We start from the raw sequence: 20316 nt of genomic DNA on the forward strand, positions 1-20316 counted from the left end.
TGCGATAAAGCTATTAGCATTGCATTATTAAGCTTTGTATGCTACTGTTTGAATGTAGCGGTGAAAGGGGTGGTTGGAGGTGTCTAGGTAATGGAGAAAGGTAGATCTAAAGCCAGAGTATTTTGCCAGTGTGAGATCTCTGATGGGTTTAGAGCTAGAAAAGAGTGATTCGTCTTCATAACTTCCCAGGCAGAAGGAATACTTTGGAGTTTCTTAGGCAATTGAGTCAGCAGCAGCAGGGGCTGGGCCAGCTATTGGCTGTGCTGGCTCTGGGGTGAGCATCTGTTCATTTTCACAGGCCGGGTTTGAAATGAATGCCATTTCAAGGAGGAGAGGGGCCAAGGCTGCAATAGAAAGAAAGTTATGCCCCAGGGGAGTTGAAGCTGGGCCCACCAAAAAGGCAGGGAAGAGCAAATGCTTGGCTCCTACCTGCCAGATAGCAACCACCACTGCTACAAGCTGGAGTCCGGCTGGGGATTTAAAAAATGTTTTTCTCTCTTCTTTGATTTTGGATATTTGATTCCTTCCTTCCTGTTTCTTTTAAGAAGGCCTTTCTGATATTACTGTTTCAGAAGCATTGGAGATACCCTTACCACAAAAAGATTTCTGAAAATGTGTTCTTATTTCATTTTTCCCTGGATGTGTTTGAGCTTTTTTTTTTTTGGGGGGGTGGGAAATGAGGGTTAAGTGACTTGCCCAAAGTCACACAGCTAGTAAGTGTCAGTGTCTGAGGCTGAATTGAACTCAGGTACTCCTGAATCAGGGCCGGTGCTTATCACTGTGCCACCTAGCTGCCCCCAATGTGTTTGAGCATTAAGCTGAATGTAGGTCACCTTTTTGGGGGGAGAGAGGAGAAATAATTGTATTTTTTGTTTTATATTTTGATAAATGATTTTAAAAAACACATTTTTGTTTCCTTCTCACTCAAGTTTTTACTGAATGATTTTTGAAATCCTATTCTATTTTTTATTTTTGCTTGTTATGGTTTTCTTCCTGTCTTGCATTTTTTTTCTAGCCCCCCCCCCCCCCCCCCCCCCCCCCTCCCCCCCCACCCACCCTTCACAGATATTTCCGTCAATCTCACTCAATCTGCTGTACTGCTCTGACCAAATATCAATGTGAAAGTCAATATATTATTCAATGATGCTAATAATGCAATAAACACGGTGTGTAAAACTCTGCCCTGCCTGTGACTGGCTTGATGCTATGGTTTACTTAGATATCAATTGCTGATATGTGACTATGGTCTTGTTTCACTTTTATTGGCGCCTCTCTTTTCCTGGTTCAGTTGATTCACTGTATTGGTGCAGGTAATGAGTGCTTCCACATCTAATGTGTGTTTAACATTTAGAGCTGGGCAGCTAGGTGGCGCAGTGGGTAGAGCACCGGCCCTGGATTCAGGAGTACCTGAGTTCAAATCTAGGCTCAGACACTTGACAGTTACTAGCTATGTGACCCTGGGCAAGTCACTTAACCCTCATTGCCCAGCCAAAAACAAACAAAAAACCCATTTAGAGCTGCCTCCAAAATATGATATGAATGCCATGACATGTGATATGTATTACTGGGTTATGGGGTATAAACCCTATAGGGGCTTCCTGGTATTTGATGTGGACCTTGAGTTTAAACATAGTGATATTATGGTCTTGAAAGACACTGTTAAGGGATTGGAGAAATATAAGAACAGGTTTTTTTTTTACTGTAGAGACAGACAACTAGAGATATATTCTGTCACTAAAAAATCCTTAGTTAAATCACAAAGGGAACCAAGACCTGGTAATTGTCTTGCAAACCCACCTGAATGAGGAGATATCTAGTCATGAAATTTGTGGTCTTGCTGAGTCAGCAGACAAGCCAGAAATTAAAAACCTCATAAGGGAATGAGACTGAGCTAACCGGTGAGTGAGGCTAGAGCTAGATTCTGGGAGCTAGCCAGAGAAGCACCACCACCGAGGTGGGCAGAAACCCTTTTTCAGGAAGGGAGCCTCTCTTGTGGGAAGAGCAGACTGTCTGAATCAACAAAGAAGCAATGACTAGGGCCAAAGCTACAGCTAGATATATCACGGATATACCTTAAGCCTGAGTTAGGAATCTTCTGTGGAAAAGCACCTTGTCTTCACATGGAACAAGTAGAGGAAGTTTGGATCAGCAAGGTGACGGCTGCTATGGAAATTGCAGACTTCGGGGTTTTAAAAGATGAGTAGGTTAATGAGAATGCCCCAGAGAGCTGGGTTTGGGATTTGCACAGAACTTGAAGGATATTCAGCCTATAATCATGTGGAAAACCTGCTTGCAAAAACCAAAGGGACGATTTAGCTTTGGTGGGACTCTATGGCAACATTAGATTGCTGCGTTAAGGACTTCTTTTCAGTACAAAGAGTAACAGCCCTCTGACTTTCTAGTTCATGTGAATACTTGACTAAGAGACTAGTATAGAGATGAGTAGTAAAGCCTGAGGAAGTAGATGAATTTGGACTAGAACAAGAACCTGATGACTTGATACACAATGAAGAAATAAAATGGTGAATTCTGGTTAAGATGGCTATGGGGATGGTCTCAGAAGAGCCAGCTGTCATACATGTCATACTCCAGCAAAGCCCTAAAAAGGGCACAAGAATGAATAATCATCAAGAAATTCAAGGATATAAAGAAAATTTAAGGAATCAACTATCAGAAACAACTGACCTGGAAAATGGGTCCAGGGAAGATCGTTAAGAATCACTGAACCTCCTTAAAAACCTGGAAACCATATTTCAAGAAATAATTAGATGAAAAGTGTCCAACTCTTTTGGAGCCAGAGGACAAAGTGAAGATAGAAAGAATCAATTTACTTCCTGAAAGAAATGCCAAAACAAAAAAAAATGTCTTAACCTAAATCCAGAGATTCCAGGTCAAAGGCCAAAGTAAAACTATTGCAAGCAGCCAGAAGTAACAGTTCAAGTATCGAGGAGCCCAGTCATGTTCATACAGGACTTGGCAACTAGTATTATCAGGGAGAGAAATTCTGGGATATAGTACTTCAAAAAGCAAAAAATAAACCACTTACAACCAAGAATAAATTACCCTGAAAAAAATAAGCATATTCCTAAAGAGGGAAAATGGATCTTAAATGGAATAGAGGACTTCCAAGCATTTTTGCTCAAAAGATCAGAGCTGAGTAGAAATTCTGAAATGCAAATACAAGTGTAAAGAGAAACCTAGAAAGACAACATCACTCTGATATCTGGAAGGAGCTACATGATGATTAAGTATTTATATTTTAATTAGGGGAGAAGAAACATTTTGACTAGACAAGAGGAGATTGGAAATAAAGACACAGAGTTTGGTGTAGGAATACATTAACTCATAGAGAAATAGGAGGGGACAAGGAGAGAAAGTGGGGTTAAGAGAGAGTGTAGAGCCAGAGAGGAACAGACACAAGTAAAGTAACTTCAATTTTGGAGAGGAAATTAAAAGGAAAGAAAAAGGGCAAGAACCAGTCATCAGGTTCTGGATGAAAGTAAGAAAAGAAGGGGAGTAGATTAGAAGCAGATTACTTCAATTATAGATCACTAGTTTGATCACACTCCTCTTTCCTCACATTTTTCATCTTTATAGGAAGGGTGAGAGGAGGGAGAAGGAAGAAAATATATAATGGGATGTATAATGATGGAGGAAATACACAATCACCAATTATAAGTATGACCTTGAGAAAGATAAACTCATCCATAAAATGTAGGAGCATAGCAGAAGGGATAAGAAAGCAGACTCCACCAATGTTGTTTACAAGAAACATACTGAAACAAAAAAGATTCACAGAGAGTTAAAATGGAGGCTGGAGTACAATTTATTCAGGCAAATAAAAAAAGTAGGAGCAACAAGCATGATCCTAGACAAGGCCAACCAAAAAAAGCTTGTCAGACTAGAGAAATGTAACAAAAATATAAAGAAGAAAGATAGAATTCTGCCATAGAGTTTTAGCATAGTTAGATATGATAGATTTTGAGAGAGGCAGAGTCAAGAGGGCAGAGTGAGAAGAAGCATTTTGCCTAGCTCACCCAGCACACTTCCTCCACAACAATCTAGACAATGAACCAGACCAAATTTTGATTGGGAAAGGCATGAAAAAGTCACAGTGAGTCATTTTTTCCAGCCCAGGACAGCTTATGGTTTCTACCTAGACAGAGATGTCTATGGACAATGGGGACAGGGAAATGGCAGGAGCATAGGTGATGGCAGTGGCAGGAAGCATTCCAGACCTAGAGAAAGACAGGATCAAGACAAGATCATTAAGCAGGAAATACTAGGGCAAGACCAAGAAATCCTTGGGGATCCTTGAACTATGTTGGGTGCAGGAATGCCATGCCACTTGGCATCTCTGTTGTCCATTGATCAGTTCTGGGTCATGAATTCAGGGCAGAGAGGAGGACTGGCTGGGGAATGTGGACTTGTCCTAGCTGTGTCCTGATTAGCTGTGTCCTAGCAGTGTGACTGAACCTAAGAGCAGCAGGGACTCAGCTCAAAACCTTCAGCTCAGCCCCTAAACCTGCAGGAGAATTAACAGGGCAGGGAGTCCCAAGCCAAAGGAGAGCTGGCACTTTGGTTGCTCTGAACCTGCAGAAACCTCCTAGTAGGCTAAAGTGACTGAGTCTGGCAGTACTTTACTGAAACTTAAACCTACACATGACCAAACAGATCCAAAACTAGGTTAGGAACTTGCAAAGCTCAGACTAATGAAGACCTTTGCTTGAATCACTTCAATTTGGGAAAACCAAAAACTGTGAAAGCAACAGAAGGATGTAAAAGGATATAAGTTCAAGCTAGTCAACCTCTCCAAAAGAGCACAGAGCCCAACACTAACATAAAATCCAAAGTCAAGAAGAAGGCTGAATGGAAGAAGAGCAAAAAAAAAGATAACCTGACCATAAAAAGCTTCTATGGTGACAGGGAAGCTCAAGATAAAAACACAGAAGAGAATGACTTGAAAACATATATAAGCAAAGCCTCAAAAAAAAAGTGTAGGTTGAAACACAAGATCATGAATTCCTAGAATAATTAAAGTAAGGGTTTTAAAAGATTTTTAAAAACCAAATGAGACTTATGAAAGAAAGATATGAAGAGAGAATTAACAGCTTAGTAAAATTGTCACACAACCTTACTGAAAATTAAAATTGGCAAAAGGGAAGCTAATGACTCTGAGATTTCAAAAAATAAAAAAAATGGTCTGAAAAATAGAATAAAATGTAAAATATCTCATAAGATAAATACTGTCCTTGAAAAAAAAGATTGGCAGAAATAATTTTAGAATCACTGGAGTACCTGAATGCCATGAACAAAAACAAACCAAAAAAAGGCCCAGATATAATATTTCAATTTTTTAAAAACTGCACAAACATCTCAGAACCAGAGAGCAAAGTAGAAATTGAAAGAATTGACTAGTTTTCCTTCTGAAACAATCGCCAAAATGAAAACTCTCAGGAATATTATAACCAAATTCCCAAGCTCCCTGATCAAGGAAACAAAAAAAAGTACCTTGGAGCCACAATCAGGATCACAGAAGATTTGGCAGCTACCATTAAAAAAGAAACAAAGAACTTGGATTATAATATTCCAGAAGGCAAAAGATCCAGACTTATAAGCATGGATAACATACCCAGTAAAACTGATCATAATCCTACAGGGAAAAAAAGTGGATCTTTAATGAAATAGAGGACTTACAAGCATCACTGATGAAAAGATCAGATCTGAGTAGAAAATTTATTATACAAGCATAGGACTAGAGAAGCATAAAAAGGTAAACATAAGGGATCAATAATAAAGAAATAAGCAAATTTTAAGTGTTTATATTTTATACAGGGAGATGATACATGTAACCTTTCAGAATTTTATCAACAGGGATCATAGAGGGAATCTAAAAAGACAGAGGGCCTCAGTAAGATTCTATTGTGTTAGGCTGATCTTAAAGGAGTAGAAGGATGGGAAAGAAGAATGTATGGGGAATGGTGGGGGGGGGAGCGGTAAAGAGAGGAATAATGGGGAAAGTATCTCACATAAGTGGAGAGCACAAGGAAGAGTTTATAAAATGGAGGGGGAAAATGGAAGAGGGAGTAGGAGACATGAACCTCACTCTCATCTGAACTAGTTAAAGGAGGGAAGAATACAACATACACACACAGTTGATACAGAAATTCATATTACCCAATAGGGAAGAAGGAGGGAAAATGGGAAGGAATAAGAGGGAGGAAAGGGAGGTAAACAGATCAGAAGTAAAATAAGGTCATAAGTTAGGTAAAATAAGTAAAGTTGAAGTAAAATATATTCTCAAAGAGACAAGAAAAAAAGAGAAGGAAAAGTAGAATAGGATGGAAGGAAATACACAGTTAACAAGCATGATTGTAGGTGTGAATGAGATGAACCCACTCCTAAAACAAAAAAAATCCAACAATATATTGTTTACAAGAAACACACTTAAAACAGAAAGATACACACAGAGTTAAAATTAGGGACTGAAGCAGAATCTATTATGTTTCAATTGAAGTATAAAAGGCAAGTTAGCAATCACAATCTCAAACAAAGCAAAAGCAAAAATTATTGTTTTCAATTCATTTCAGTCATGTCCAACTCTTAGTGACCCCATTTGGGGTTTTCTTGGCAGAGATACTGGATTGGTTTGCCATTTCCATCTCCAGCTCATTTTACAGATGAGGAGACTAAGGCAAATAGGGTTTAAGTGACTTGCCCTGGGTCACACAGCTAGTATCTGAGGCCAGATTGAATTCAGGTTTTCCTGACTCCAGGCTCAGCACTCTATACACTGCACCACCTTGCTGCCCTAAAAACAAAAGCAGACCTAATTTTAAAAAAATAACAAAAAACCCCCTATATTTTTGTTAAAAAGGGACCACAAGAGAATTAATAGTGATGCTACATATGTATGCATCAAATGTCATAGCATCCAAATTCTTTTTTTGGGGGGGTGGGGGTTGGTGGGTGAGGCAATTGAGATTAAGTGACTTGCCCAAGGTCACACAGCTAGTTAAGTGTCAAGTGTCTGAGATCAAATTTGAACTCAGGTCCTCCTGAATCCAGGACCAGTGCTCTATCCACTGCACCACCTAGCTGCCCCCCATAGCATCCAAATTCTTAAAGGAAAAGTTAAATGAGTTATAAGAGGAAATGGTAAAACTGTACTAGTGGGATAACTCAATTTACCCTTTTCAGATCTAGATAAATCCAACCACAAAATAAATAAGAAAGAAGTTAAGGAGATGATCAGAATTTTAGAAAATCTAAAAATGATTGATAGACATCTGGAGAAAGTTGAATGGGAATAGAAAAGAGTATACCTTTTTCTCAGTTGTACATGGCACCTTCACAAAAACTGACCTTATACTAGGGTATAAAAATATTACAAACAAATGCAAAAAAACCTGGAAATATTAAATAAACCACTTTCAGACCACAATGCAATAAAAAAGGGCCTTGGAAACATAGATTAAAAATTAACTGGAAACTAAATAAGCTAATCCTAAAGAATGAGTAATAAAGCACATATTAAAGAACATATCATTAAAAAATCAACAGTTTCATTAAAGATAGTAACAATGAAACATCATACCAGAATTTGTGGGATGCAACAAAAACAGTACTTAGAGGAAATTTTATATCTCTAAATGCTTACATCAACAAAAGAGAAAAAAGCCACACAGATCAGCATATTAGCATACAACTAAAAAAAGTTAGAACAACAATACATTTAGAATCCCCACTTTTACACCAAAATAGAAACCCTTGATATTGAAGGAGAAATAAATAAATTGAAAGTAAAAAGAAAAGAATGATGTTAGACTAATAAATAAACTAGGAGATTGTTTTATGGGGAAAAGACAAAAAAATAGACAAACCATTGGATAATTTGATTTAAAAAAAAAGAAATAAAACCAAATTAACAGTATTAAAAATGAAAAGGGTAGGGGGGCAGCTAGGTGGCGCAGTGGTTAAAGCACCAGCCCTGGATTCAGGAGTACCTAAGTTCAAATCCAGCCTCAGACACTTGACACTTAATAGCTGTGTGACCCTGGGCAAGTCACTTAACCCCCATTGCTCCTCCCCACAAAAAACAACAACAACAACAAAAAACAAAAACAAAAACAAAAAATGAAAAGGGTGGAAGATGGTGGACGAAAGGCAGTGAGCTCCCGAACTCATGACATGATCGCTCCAAAAAACATACAAATAAGGTCATAGGAAAATGCCTGGAGCAGCAAAACTCACAGAAGAATGTGCTGAAATCATCTTCTAACCAAGAACAGCTTGGAAGGTCAGAAGGAGGGAGCTGCGGTGCTGATACAGAAGTCGGGCCCAACCCCACAGTCACCCTGACACAGATCCAGTCCCAGGAAGTCCTCACCAGAGAAGCAGACCCCCAGAGCCTCTGAATCAGCTGAAGCACCAGTGTTGTCTGGAACTAAGCTCACAGTCTGGTGAGTGGGCTGAGCCCTGGGCAGGGGAGAAACTACAGGGGTCTATGCTGGTGCTAAGGCAGAACTTGGATTTTACACCCCTACTGAGAACCAGATGGTAGGCTTGAGTAGAAGTGGCCCAGGTGGGGGAGGGGCACAGGCTCGTTGGAGCTAACAACCACAACACACAAAGCTGGTTGATTGGTAAGTTGGTCTGGGGTCATCTAGGACCAGGAAACAGGCCAGGTGAGGGAAGAACCTGATTCTCCTTAAATCATACCACCTGGGATGTCTTAAGCTTGGGATACTGCAGCCTGGAAACAGTGCCTCACTTTAAGGAGCTAAAAGTCTAGTAAAAGAAAGGCAAGATGAGCAGACAGAGAAAGGTGAAGACCATAGAAAGTTTCTTCAGTAACAAGGAAGACCAAGGGGCACCCTCAGAGGAAGATGTCAACATCAGGGCCCCTATATCTAAAGCTTCCAAGAATAATATGAATTGGTCTCAGGCCATAGAGGTGCTCAAAAAGGACTTTGAAGATAAAATTAGAGAGGTAGAGGAAAAAATGGAAAGAGAAATGAGGGTGATGCAGGAAAGACATGAGAAAAAAGTCAACAGTTTGAAAAGTCAAATGGAAAAGGAGGTACAAAAGCTCTCTGATGAACATAATTGCCTAAGAACGAGGATTGAACAAATGGAAGCCAGTGACTTTATGAGAAACCAAGACACAATAAAGCAAATCCAAATGAATAAAAAAATAGAGGGCAATGTGAAATATCTTCTGGGAAAAACTGCTGACATGGAAAATAGGTCCAGGAGAGATAATTTGAAAATTATTGGTCTACCTGAAAACCATGATCAAGGAAAGAGCTTAGACACCATCTTCCAAGATATTCTCAGGGAAAATTGCCCTGAAATTCTAGAAGAAGCTGCTAAAATAGAAATTGAAAAAATCCACCAATCACCTTCAGAAAGAGATCCCAAAAAGGAAACTCCTAGGAATATTATAGCCAAATTCCAGAGCTCTCAGGTCAAGGAGAAAATATTGCAAGCTGCCAAAAAGAAAGAATTCAAGTACTGTGGAGCCCCAGTCAGGATAGCACAAGATCTGGCAGTTTCTACATTAAAGGACCGGAGGGCATGGAATATGATATTCCAAAGGGCAAAGGAAATGGGATTACAACCAAGAATCACTTACCCAGCAAAACTCAGCATTATCTTTCAATGGAAAAAATGGGACTTTAATGAAAAAGAAGACTTTCAGATATTTGTGATGAAAAGACCTGAACTGAATGGCAAATTTGACTTTCAAATACAAGACCCTAGAGAACCATAAAAAAAAATTGGAGCTGGGGGACATACCTGGGGTCATACAGTGGGTGACTGTCTTGTGTCTGAGGCCAGGATTTGGCTGGGATCCCCCTGGGTCCAGGGGTGATGATTTGTCCACTGTGTCAATTAGCTAGATGATAACATCTTTAGAGTTAAATTGAGGGGTGAAGGGAATTCATTGGTGGAGGGGGAAGGGCAAAAGTGAAATCCTACATGAAAGTAACAGGAAAAGGTTTATGGAGTGGGGGAAGAGATGGGAGAGGAGCAGGGCAGTAAATTAATTTTATACTCATCAGAAAAGGCTCAAAGATCTTAAACTCATCAGAGCTGCCCCAAGGAGGGACTAACCAAGGAGGGACACACCCAACTGGGTGGAGTAATCTATTTAATCTGGGCAGTAAATGAGCCTAACACTCATTAAAATTGGCTCAAAGACCTCAATCTCATTAGAATTGGCTCAAGGAGGGACTAATGTACACACTCAATTGGGTGGAGTAATCTCTATAACCCTGCAGGAAAATAGGAGGGGAAGGAGATAAAGAGAGAGGGGTAAAAGAAGGAAGGGCAGGGTGGGGGAGGGGACAGACAGAAGCAAATCCCTTTTGAAGAAAGATAGGATGAAAGAAGATGGATAATAGAATAAATATCATGGGGAAGGGAATAGGATAGAAGGGAAACAGTTAACAATAGTAATCATGAAAAAGAGAAAAGGGGGAAAAATTATACAAAAAATATTTATAGCAACTCTTGGTGGAGGCTAAGAATTGAGAATCAAGGGAATGTCCATCAATTGAGGAATGATGAAAAAGCTGTCTTATATGATTGTAGTGGAATGGACCTGTGCTACAGGAAATGACAAACAGGATGATTCCCGAAAAACCTTGAAAGACTAATGAACATCGATGTATGGTGAAGTGAGCAGAGCTGAGAGGACATTGTGCGTAGTGACAGAAGTATTGTTCAATGAGCAATTGTGAATGACTTAGCTACTCTCAGCAGTACAATGATCCAGGACAATCCCAAGGAACTAATGAAGAAGCATACTATGCACTGCTATAGAAAGAACTGATAAAAAGAACACTTGTGGATTGTACATATATAACCTGATTGCGATCTTGTGGAGGTGGGAGGAAAGGGAGGGAGGGAAGGAGAGAGGGAGAAAAATTTGGAACTCTAAATCTTATGAAAATGAATGTAAATGGAAAATAAAATAAATGTTTGTTGAGAAAAAAAATGAAAAGGGTGAATGTACCACCAATGAAGATGAAAGTAAAGCAAATATTAGGAGCTATTTTGCCCAATTATATCACTACAAAACTGACTGAGATGGATGAATATTAACAAAATTAAAAAAACAGAAGAGGAACTAGAATATTCAAATAACTCTTACAAAAAGAAATAAGAACAAGTCATAAAAGAGCTCCCTAAGAAAAAAATCCCTAGCATCAGATGGATTTACAAATATATTCTACCAAACAACTAACTCCAATACTCTATAAAGTATTTGGAAAAATAAGTAAAGAAGGAGTCTGACCAAAATTCTTCTATTACATAAATATGATCTTGCTATTTAAACTAGGAAGAACATAAACAGAAAAAGAAAACTATAGAAAAATTTCCCTACTGAATGTTGATGCAAAAAAATTCAAGATAAAATACTAACACGGAGATGACATCAATATATCATGAAGATCATACACTATGACCAGGCTGGATTTATACAGGAATACAGGACTGGTCAAAATTAGGAAAACTATAAGCATAATTAATCATATCAATTTTAAAAAATGCAACAAAAACATATGATTATATTATTAGATGCAGAAAAAAGCTTTTGACAAAATACAACACCTATTCCTATTAAAAACACGAGAAAGCATAGGAATAAATGAAACTTTTCTTAAAATGATAAGTAATATCTATCTTAAGACCATTGGCAAGCATCATCTGAAATGGAGATAAGCTAGAAACCTTCACAATAAAATCAGAGGTGAAGCAGAGATGTTCATTATCACTATTATTATTCAATTTGTACTGGAAATGCTAGCTATAATAATAAGACAAGAAAAATGGAAGGAATAAGCATAGACAATGAGGAAAAATATTATCACTTCTTTCAGATGATATGCTGGTTTACTTAAAGTAAAGAGGCTTAGAGAAGACTTGAGAATCTGGGGCAGCTAGGTGGCACAGTGGATAAAGCACCAGCCCTAGATTCAAGAAGACCTGAGTTCAAATCCAGCCTCAGACACAATTGGGAGAAGACTCAAGAATAAACTAAAAAACCAGCTGAAACAATGAACCACTTTAGGAAAGTTGAAGAAAATAAAATAAACCCACATAAATCATATGCATTTCTATATATTACCAACAAAATCCAACAGGAAGAGACAGAAAGAGAAATTCCATTTAAAATAACTACAGAAAGATAAAAATACTTGGAAATCTACCTGCCGACACAAATACAGGAAATATGTGAACACAATTGCAAAACACTTTTCACAGAAAGACAGAACTAAAAAACTAGAGAAATATTGATTGCTCATGGGTAGGCCCAGTCAATATTATTTAGATTTATTATCTGAATTAATCTACTTACTTAGTGCCATACTAATCAAACTACCAAAGCTTTATTTTATAGACATAAAAAGAATAATATCAAAATTCATCTGGAATAATGAAAGGTCAAGAATATCAAGGGATTAAATAAAAAAAGTGAAGGAAGGTGAATTATGTAACAAAATGGTAATTATCAAAACAATTTGATACTAGATAAGAAATAGAGAAATTGATCAATGGAATGGATTAGGTACATAATACATAGAAATTAGTTACCACAGTAATCTAAAAATCTTGTGTTTGATAAACCCCAAAATCCAATTTAGGAAAAGAAATTGAACAAGCCATAATAAACTCTCAGAGGAAAACCTCCGAAACAGATGAATTTACTAGGGAATTCTATGAAACATTTAAAGAATGATTAATTCCAATACAACATAAACTGTTTGAAAAATAGGTAAAGAAGGGATTCTACCAAAATTCTTATGACACGAATATGGTCTTGATACCTAAACCAGGGAAAGTCAAAACTGTCAAAGAAAATTACAGACCAATTTACCTAATGAATCTAAACTTTTGGGGCAAGAACTCACTAGCTGGCAAAAATTGCAGGGAAAACTATAAAACAATTTGGCAGAAACTAGGTATAGACCAACATCTAACACCATATATCAAGAAAGAGTCATAATTATGATTACATGAGATTCAAAAGTTTTAAACACAAACAAAACCAACATACCCAAGATTAGAAGGAAAGTAGGAACCTAAGGGAAAATTTTTATAGCAAGGTCTCTTGATAAAGGTCTCATTTTTCAAATCTATAAAGGAAACACAGCTAGAATTAAGAGGGCTTGGGAAGGCTTCTTCTAGAAGGTGGGATTTTAGTTGCGGTTTAAAGGAAGCCAGTTAGGTCAGTAGTCAGAGCAGAGAGCAGAGCATTCTAGGCATAGGGGATAGCCAGAGAAAATGCACACAGCCGAGAGAGATGGAGGATCTTGTTTGTGAACAGTATTGCTGATCAATAAATATGTATAAGGGAATAATGTGTAAGAAGATTGGAAAGGTTGGAATGAGGGGTTCTAGGTTATGAAGGGCTTTGAATGTCAAACATAAGATTTTGCATTTGACCCTGGAGGTGATAGGGAGCCATTAGAGTTTAGCGAGGAGGGGAATGACCTAGGAACAGAAAGAAGTTCAAAAGGAAGAGTAGAGAAGCAGGAACATTTTGAAAGTAAAGTGTAGAATTTAGTACCTTTTTTAAAAAGTAAGTAATGTGAAATGGAGATTCATGGTTTCATTATGTGTTCTGCTGTGCATATGGAAATTTTTTTTGTATTTAAGTTCTAAATTTAAAAAGCAAATTTAAAGAGTTGGAAGATGGAATGTTGTGTCTGAAGAATATCAATTAGGCCACTATAGCTAGAATATAGATATATAGAGTGGAATAGTGTAAGAGAAACTGAAATATAGAAAGGGAGTAAGTTGTAAAGAGCTTTAAATGCCAAATCCTTTCATCAATAAAAAAGAGACTAGAAAAGCAATAAATCACACTCCTGTTCCCCCAACTAAATATCAAATTAGAAATTCTAAAATCAAAGAAAGGATTAATCAAATTGAAAGCAAAGCACCCTATTAAATGTACAAATAAAAATAAAATGTTTTTTAAAAAAACTAATAAAATAAATCACTAATCTGATTTTTTAAGAGAGAAACCAAATTGCTAAAATAAAAAAAAATTTTAAAAAAGAATTAAGAACAAATCAAGAGGAAATAAGGGAAATTATTAGAAATTATTTTGTCTAATTACAGGCTAACAAAACTGATAACAAATAAAATTGGAAAAGCATAAATGAATTCCCAACTATAACAACAATAAAACAGTAAATGAATTTTTAAGTAAATTCTATCAAACGTTCAAAATACAATTCCAATATTCCATAGTGCTTCTAAAAACAGAAAAGAAGGGATACTATAAAATTCTTTCTATGATATAAATATGGCCTTAGTTCCTAAACCAGGTTAAAAAAAAAAAGCAGAGCAATAAAACTATCAATGTTTATGCCTTATGCCTAATGAATATTGCAATAATATTGAATAAAATATTAGGGAAAAGATTACAGCAACATATTAAAAAGACTATATACTATGACTCAGTTTCACTTCCACCAGGAATGCAGGATTAGTTCAACATCGGGAAAATTATAAACGTAATAGATAATGTTAAAACAAAAATAAAAATCACTTTTATTGCTAGAGATATTAAAAAAGCTCTTGAAAAATATAGCAGCCATTTCTGGAAAAACAAAACCAAAACAAATTTTCCCCAAACTCTAAAAATCACAGGAATGAACCTTGTCTTAGTCTGGTAAATAAAATCTATCCAAAAACAAATGGCCAGCATTAAATATAATGGAGGCCATTGCATGTGTCCACAAAGGCCTTTCCAATAATAGCCAGGGAAAACATAGATATCCATGATCACTACTATTATTTTATATAGTGATAGAAATGCTAGTAGTAGCATTAAAAAGAAATTGATGGGGGGCGACTAGGTGGCGAAGTGGATAGAGCACAATCCCTGGATTCTGGAGGTCCTGAGTTCAAATCCAGCCTCAGCCACTTGACACTTAGCTATGTAATCCTAGGCAAGTCACTTAACCCCAATTGCTTCACACACACAAAAAAGAGATCAATAAAATAAGTCGAGGCAAACAGGAAACAAAATTATCATTTATTATAAATGATATAATGGTTTAAATAGAGATTCAGTTAAAATTAATAGAAACAGTAGCTTTCTCAAAGTAACAGGATAAAAATAAATCCACATAAATCATAACTTTGTTGTATATTACTAACAAAACCCAGGGGCAAGAGATAGAAAGAGAAATTCCATTCAAAATAACTACCAAGTATATAAAATATTGGGGAGCCCGCCTACCAAGACACATAGGGACTATATGACTACAACTACAAAAATATTCTTTATAGAAATAAAGACAGACCTAAATAAATTGAAGAGAAATCAACTATTCATGGTTAGGATATGTCAATATAGTAACAAAACTCCATAGGGCAGCTAGGTGGCACAGTGGATAGAGCACTGGCCTGGAGTCAGGAGTACCTGAGTTCAAATCCGGCCTCAGACACTTAACACTTACCAGCTGTGTGACCCTGGGCAAGTCACTTAACCCCAATTGCCTCATTAAAAAAAAACCAAACAACAAAAAAAAACCCAACTCCATAAATTTACTTATTCAATGCCATATAAATCAAATTATAAAAAAGTTACTTTGTAAGCTAGGGGAAAAAAATTGAACTGGAGAAACAGAAGATCCAGAATCTCAAGGAAAATAATGAAAAAGTGGGAAGGAAGGAGGCCTAGCAGTATCACATCTCAAACTATGTTATAAGTAATAATGATAAATGCTTTCTGCTACTGGTTAAAAGTAGAGATCAGTGAAAACAGATTAGATACTTGACATCCAGAAACATACAAACTAATATATATTTGATGAATCCTCAACTCCAATAATTGGGAGTGAGGGACTATTAGACAAAAAGAAATTAGTTTGATACCAACAACTTGCACCATGAATATATGACCTAGAGTATAAAAGGTCCATCATAACAAATTATAGAGCAGAAAAAGAAAAACCTTTCACAGCTACAGATCAGCGAAAACTTCTGACCAAACAAGGGATAGAGAGGATCACAGAAAATACAAGGAACAATCTTAATATACAAAATTGAAAACCTTCTGCGTGAACAAAATCAATGCAGTTAAAATAAGAGGGGAAACAGCTACTGGGAGGAACTAGGAGAAAAAAAATCTTTGCAGCAAGTTTCTCTGATAAAAATTTGATATCCAGATATATTGAGACCTGATTCAAATATTAAGAAGAGTCATACTCCAATAGATAAATGGTCAAAATAATGAACAATCAATTCTCACAATAAGGCAAGTCACCAGTTACTACATGGGGGGAAATGCTCCAATGCACTGAGAAATTAAAATTAAACTGGAGTTCCATCCAACTCACATACACCAGATTGGCAAAGACAGGAATAAAGGAAATGACTTGGTGGAGGGGCTCTGGCAGACAGACATGCCAATGCACGGCTGGTGGAGGCAGTTAATTGGTCCAGCCATTTTGGAAGCAATTTGGAACTATATCCTCCAAATCACCAATCAATGCATACTCTTCAACCTGCAATACCACTACAAGGTATTTACCCTACCAGAGGTCAAAGAATAAAGGATCCATATGTCAAAAAATATTCATAGCAGCACTTTTTCTTGAAGCAAAGAACTGTAAACTGAGGAAATGACCATCCACTAGGAAATGGCTGAACAAATTATGGTATGTGACTACAATGGAATATTATTGTGCTGCAAGAAATGATGAAAAGGATGGATTCGGAAAACCAGGGGAGACATATGAATTGATGTGGTGAAGTGAACAGAACCAAGAGGACAATTTCTGTTACAACATTGTAAAGGACACTTTGAAAGACTTAAGAACTCTGATCAATGCAATAACCACAACTGCTGATGACCAATGATGAAACATCTATCCACCTCTGACAGAGAGGTAATGGACTCAAAATGCAAGAGGAGACATATGTTTTTGGACATGATCAGCATATGGATCTGTTTTGCTAGACTATACTTATTTGTTATGTGGGAGGGTTTTGAACTTGGCAAGGTTTTGGTGGGGCAGAAATTAGTTGTAGTGATGCCTCACCACCTATACTACCCTACCCCCAAAAAGAAAACAACCCAAACAGAGGACCATTGAAGCATTTCAGATACATGCACAGAAGAAAACAGGTTAGAGGTAAAGAGACAAGCAGGCAGTTTAGAAACTAGCAAGTTAGATTTATTATATAAAGAAAACAAGATGTGATAAAGACTTCTGGTTTCATATATAAACCCTTTTTCTGTTCTTTGTATTTGAGAATGTTCAAACTTAAGTGGTGTGTGTGACCCTGGGCAAGTCACTTAAGCTCTGCTTGTCTGTTTTCCTCATCTGTAAAACGGGGATGATAATACCTACCTCCCAGAGTTGTGTGAAGATTTGTAAAGAGCTTATCAGCACAGTGCCTGGCACATAGTAAGCACTATAGAAATCTTAGCTATTATATTCACAGGTAGCTAGGTGGTACATTGGACAGAATGCTGGGTCTGGAGCCTCAGACACTTAGTAGCTGTGTGACTCCGGGCATGCCACTTCACTCTGCCTCAGTTTCCTTCTCTGTAAAATGAACTTAAAAAGGAAATGCGAAACTATTGGAGTGGATACTCCAGTATCTTTGCTAAGAACACCCCAAATGGGGTCAATCAGACATGACTGAACAATTATGTTCTTATGTGTTGGTTAAGTTCAGAATAACAAGACTACAATTTTGTGTGTGTGTGTGTGTGTGTGTGTAAGGCAATTGGGGTTAAGTGACTTGCCCAGGGTCACACAGGTAGTATCAAGTGTCTGAGATCAGATTTGAACTCAGGTCCTCCTGACTCCAGGGCCGGTGCTCTATCCACTGTGCCACCTAGCTGCCCCTACAATTATTTTTAAAATACTAAGCACTGGGGGCAGCTAGGCGGCAAAGTGAATAAAGCCCTGGCCCTGGAGTCAGGAGGACCTGAGTTCAAATCCAGCCTCAGACCCTTACACTTTCTAGCTGTGTGACCCCGGGCAAGTCACTTAAACCCTCACTGCCCCGCAAAAACAAATAAAATACTAGGCACCTACTATGTGCAAGGCATTGGGCTTGAAACTAGGAATACAAAGCCAAAAATCAAAAACAGTTTCCTGCCCTTGTGAAGCCTACATTCTACGAGGGGATGCAGACAAGTAAATCATCCAGGACAATTTGAGGAGAAAGGACTGCTAGTTTGGGGATTATCAAGGGCTTCCTGTAGGAGGCAGCTGAAACAGCAGCTGAACCTCGAGGGAAGTGGCCCCAAAATGAAGAGTGCCTTTCTGCACGGGGGATGTTTGTCCAAAGGAATGGAGACAGAATGCCCTCCCTCAAACTTCTCTACAAGGATAACATTTACAAAAGCCAAAGGGAGATCATTTGAGGGACATGGCACTAACTACTAGGAGATTCAGAACAGTTTCCATTCACCTGCATTGAACATTGAAATAAGCTAAGGTAAAGGTAAAGAAGGACATCCCAGGTATATGGGAGAGCCTGGGCAAAGGCAGGAAAGACAAAACTGCAAGGAGACTGGAATGTAGCAGGTGGAGAAGAGGTCTGGAGTCAGATCATGAAGAGGATTAAAGGCCAGGCTTAGAAGGGGTTTCTCCCCCTTAAATCCTAGAAGCAATCTTCTGCACAGAAACAGTCCACACTGTGTTTTGGATTAATAGTAAACAGTGAGCAATTTCAGCTTCATCCACTTTTCCATCTCAGGTCTGTAACCACTACCTATAGTGGTGATCACCTGTAATCAAAGACTTGATTTGGAAGGCTAAGTCCTTTTTTTGTTGTTTTCGTTTGGCTGGGCAATGAGGGTTAAGTGACTTGCCCAGGGTTACATAGCTAGTAAGTGTGGTGTCTGAGCCTGGATTTGAACTTAGGTCCTCTCGAATCCAGGGCCAGGGTTTTATCCCACCGAGCCACTTAGCTGCCCCCTGGAAGGCTAAGTCTTAAGGCCAAAGAATGCTATTCATTCTCTCATCATTCAGCTAACACATACATAAGTGTGGACCCAATTCCCACTGGGGCAGATCTGAGGTTGGGGTGGGAGGTTGGTCAGACATGCAGACATCTTTCATTAGAGACCACTTTTGTGGGGCTGGGGGGGGGTACTGGCAAAATCTTCAGAGACAGCACCCAAGTTGATCCTTGGGAGATGGGGGGGGGGCGAGGGGCAGGAGCACAGTCAAAGACCAAAGATAGAAGGATCAGAACAGGTCAGTCCTAATAAAGTCTCAAAGAATCAAGCTGAGTGATAAGACTGGAGATGTAATTAAGTAATGAAGGCAGGTAATGGTAAATATTGATGGTCCACTCACACTGATGCTTTAGGGAAATTACTTGTTAGGAGCAGATCATAGAGCAGACACTGGATGAAATCTCAAGAACTTGGAAACAGATCACTGACAGATGAAAAAAGAACTGGATAGATGTCAGAAATAGAAATACATGGTAGGTTGAAGGGTGCAATTCCTTTTTCTTTTTAAGGTTGGGTGAAATGGGGATAGTGAAAGTGATTTGCATGTGTTAACTGGGGTGACTGTCATCCATCCAGGGATAGATGTCCAGCAGATTGCTGCACATGCAAGACAGGAGTTCAGAAACAGACAGGGAGGGCAGAAATCCAAACTGGGACACTACCTCTAGAGGTGATAAAGCCTAGGAAACAAGCATTACGAGAAGGTACAAAGTAAAAAAGGACTTGACAGAAACTTGAGACACACTGAAGTGATGGAAAAGAGGAACCAACAAGAGGCAAAGAAGTCAGACCTGAAGAGCTATTTAATCTCTTTATCTTACAAAGGTTACAGGGCCAGAGGGGAAATGATTACCTTCGAGAATGAGATGGTTAATACGTGGGTTCCAGTCATAAGTTGTAGAAATATAATGAAAACATAAGACCAGAGAACTCAGATGTCACCTCCTAATCATCAAATTCTTCCTCCACTATTCCAAAAGAACCATCCTCTGGAAAGGACCAAACTGCTCATTTTTCTTAAAGAACCCAGCAGCCAGAGTAAAAGTGGATTAGTACTAGAAGGCAGGCCTCCAGATCCTCCAATCTAGTGTATTTTCCAGTATAGCAAAGCTGGTTTTAGTCAAACTATTGAGTGAAGTGGCAGTCAGATGTGGGATTTGAGCCAGAGCCACCAAAGTGCCATTTACACTACTGTTGGCACCAATATTTTAAAGTAATATTGGGGATTATATCCTGAAGAATCAACACCATGGATGATGAAGAGATGAGCGATCACACCTCAGGAAGCTGAAAACCACTGC

Source organism: Dromiciops gliroides, chromosome 3, assembly GCF_019393635.1.
Source record: "Dromiciops gliroides isolate mDroGli1 chromosome 3, mDroGli1.pri, whole genome shotgun sequence".
Lineage (NCBI taxonomy): Eukaryota > Metazoa > Chordata > Mammalia > Microbiotheria > Microbiotheriidae > Dromiciops > Dromiciops gliroides.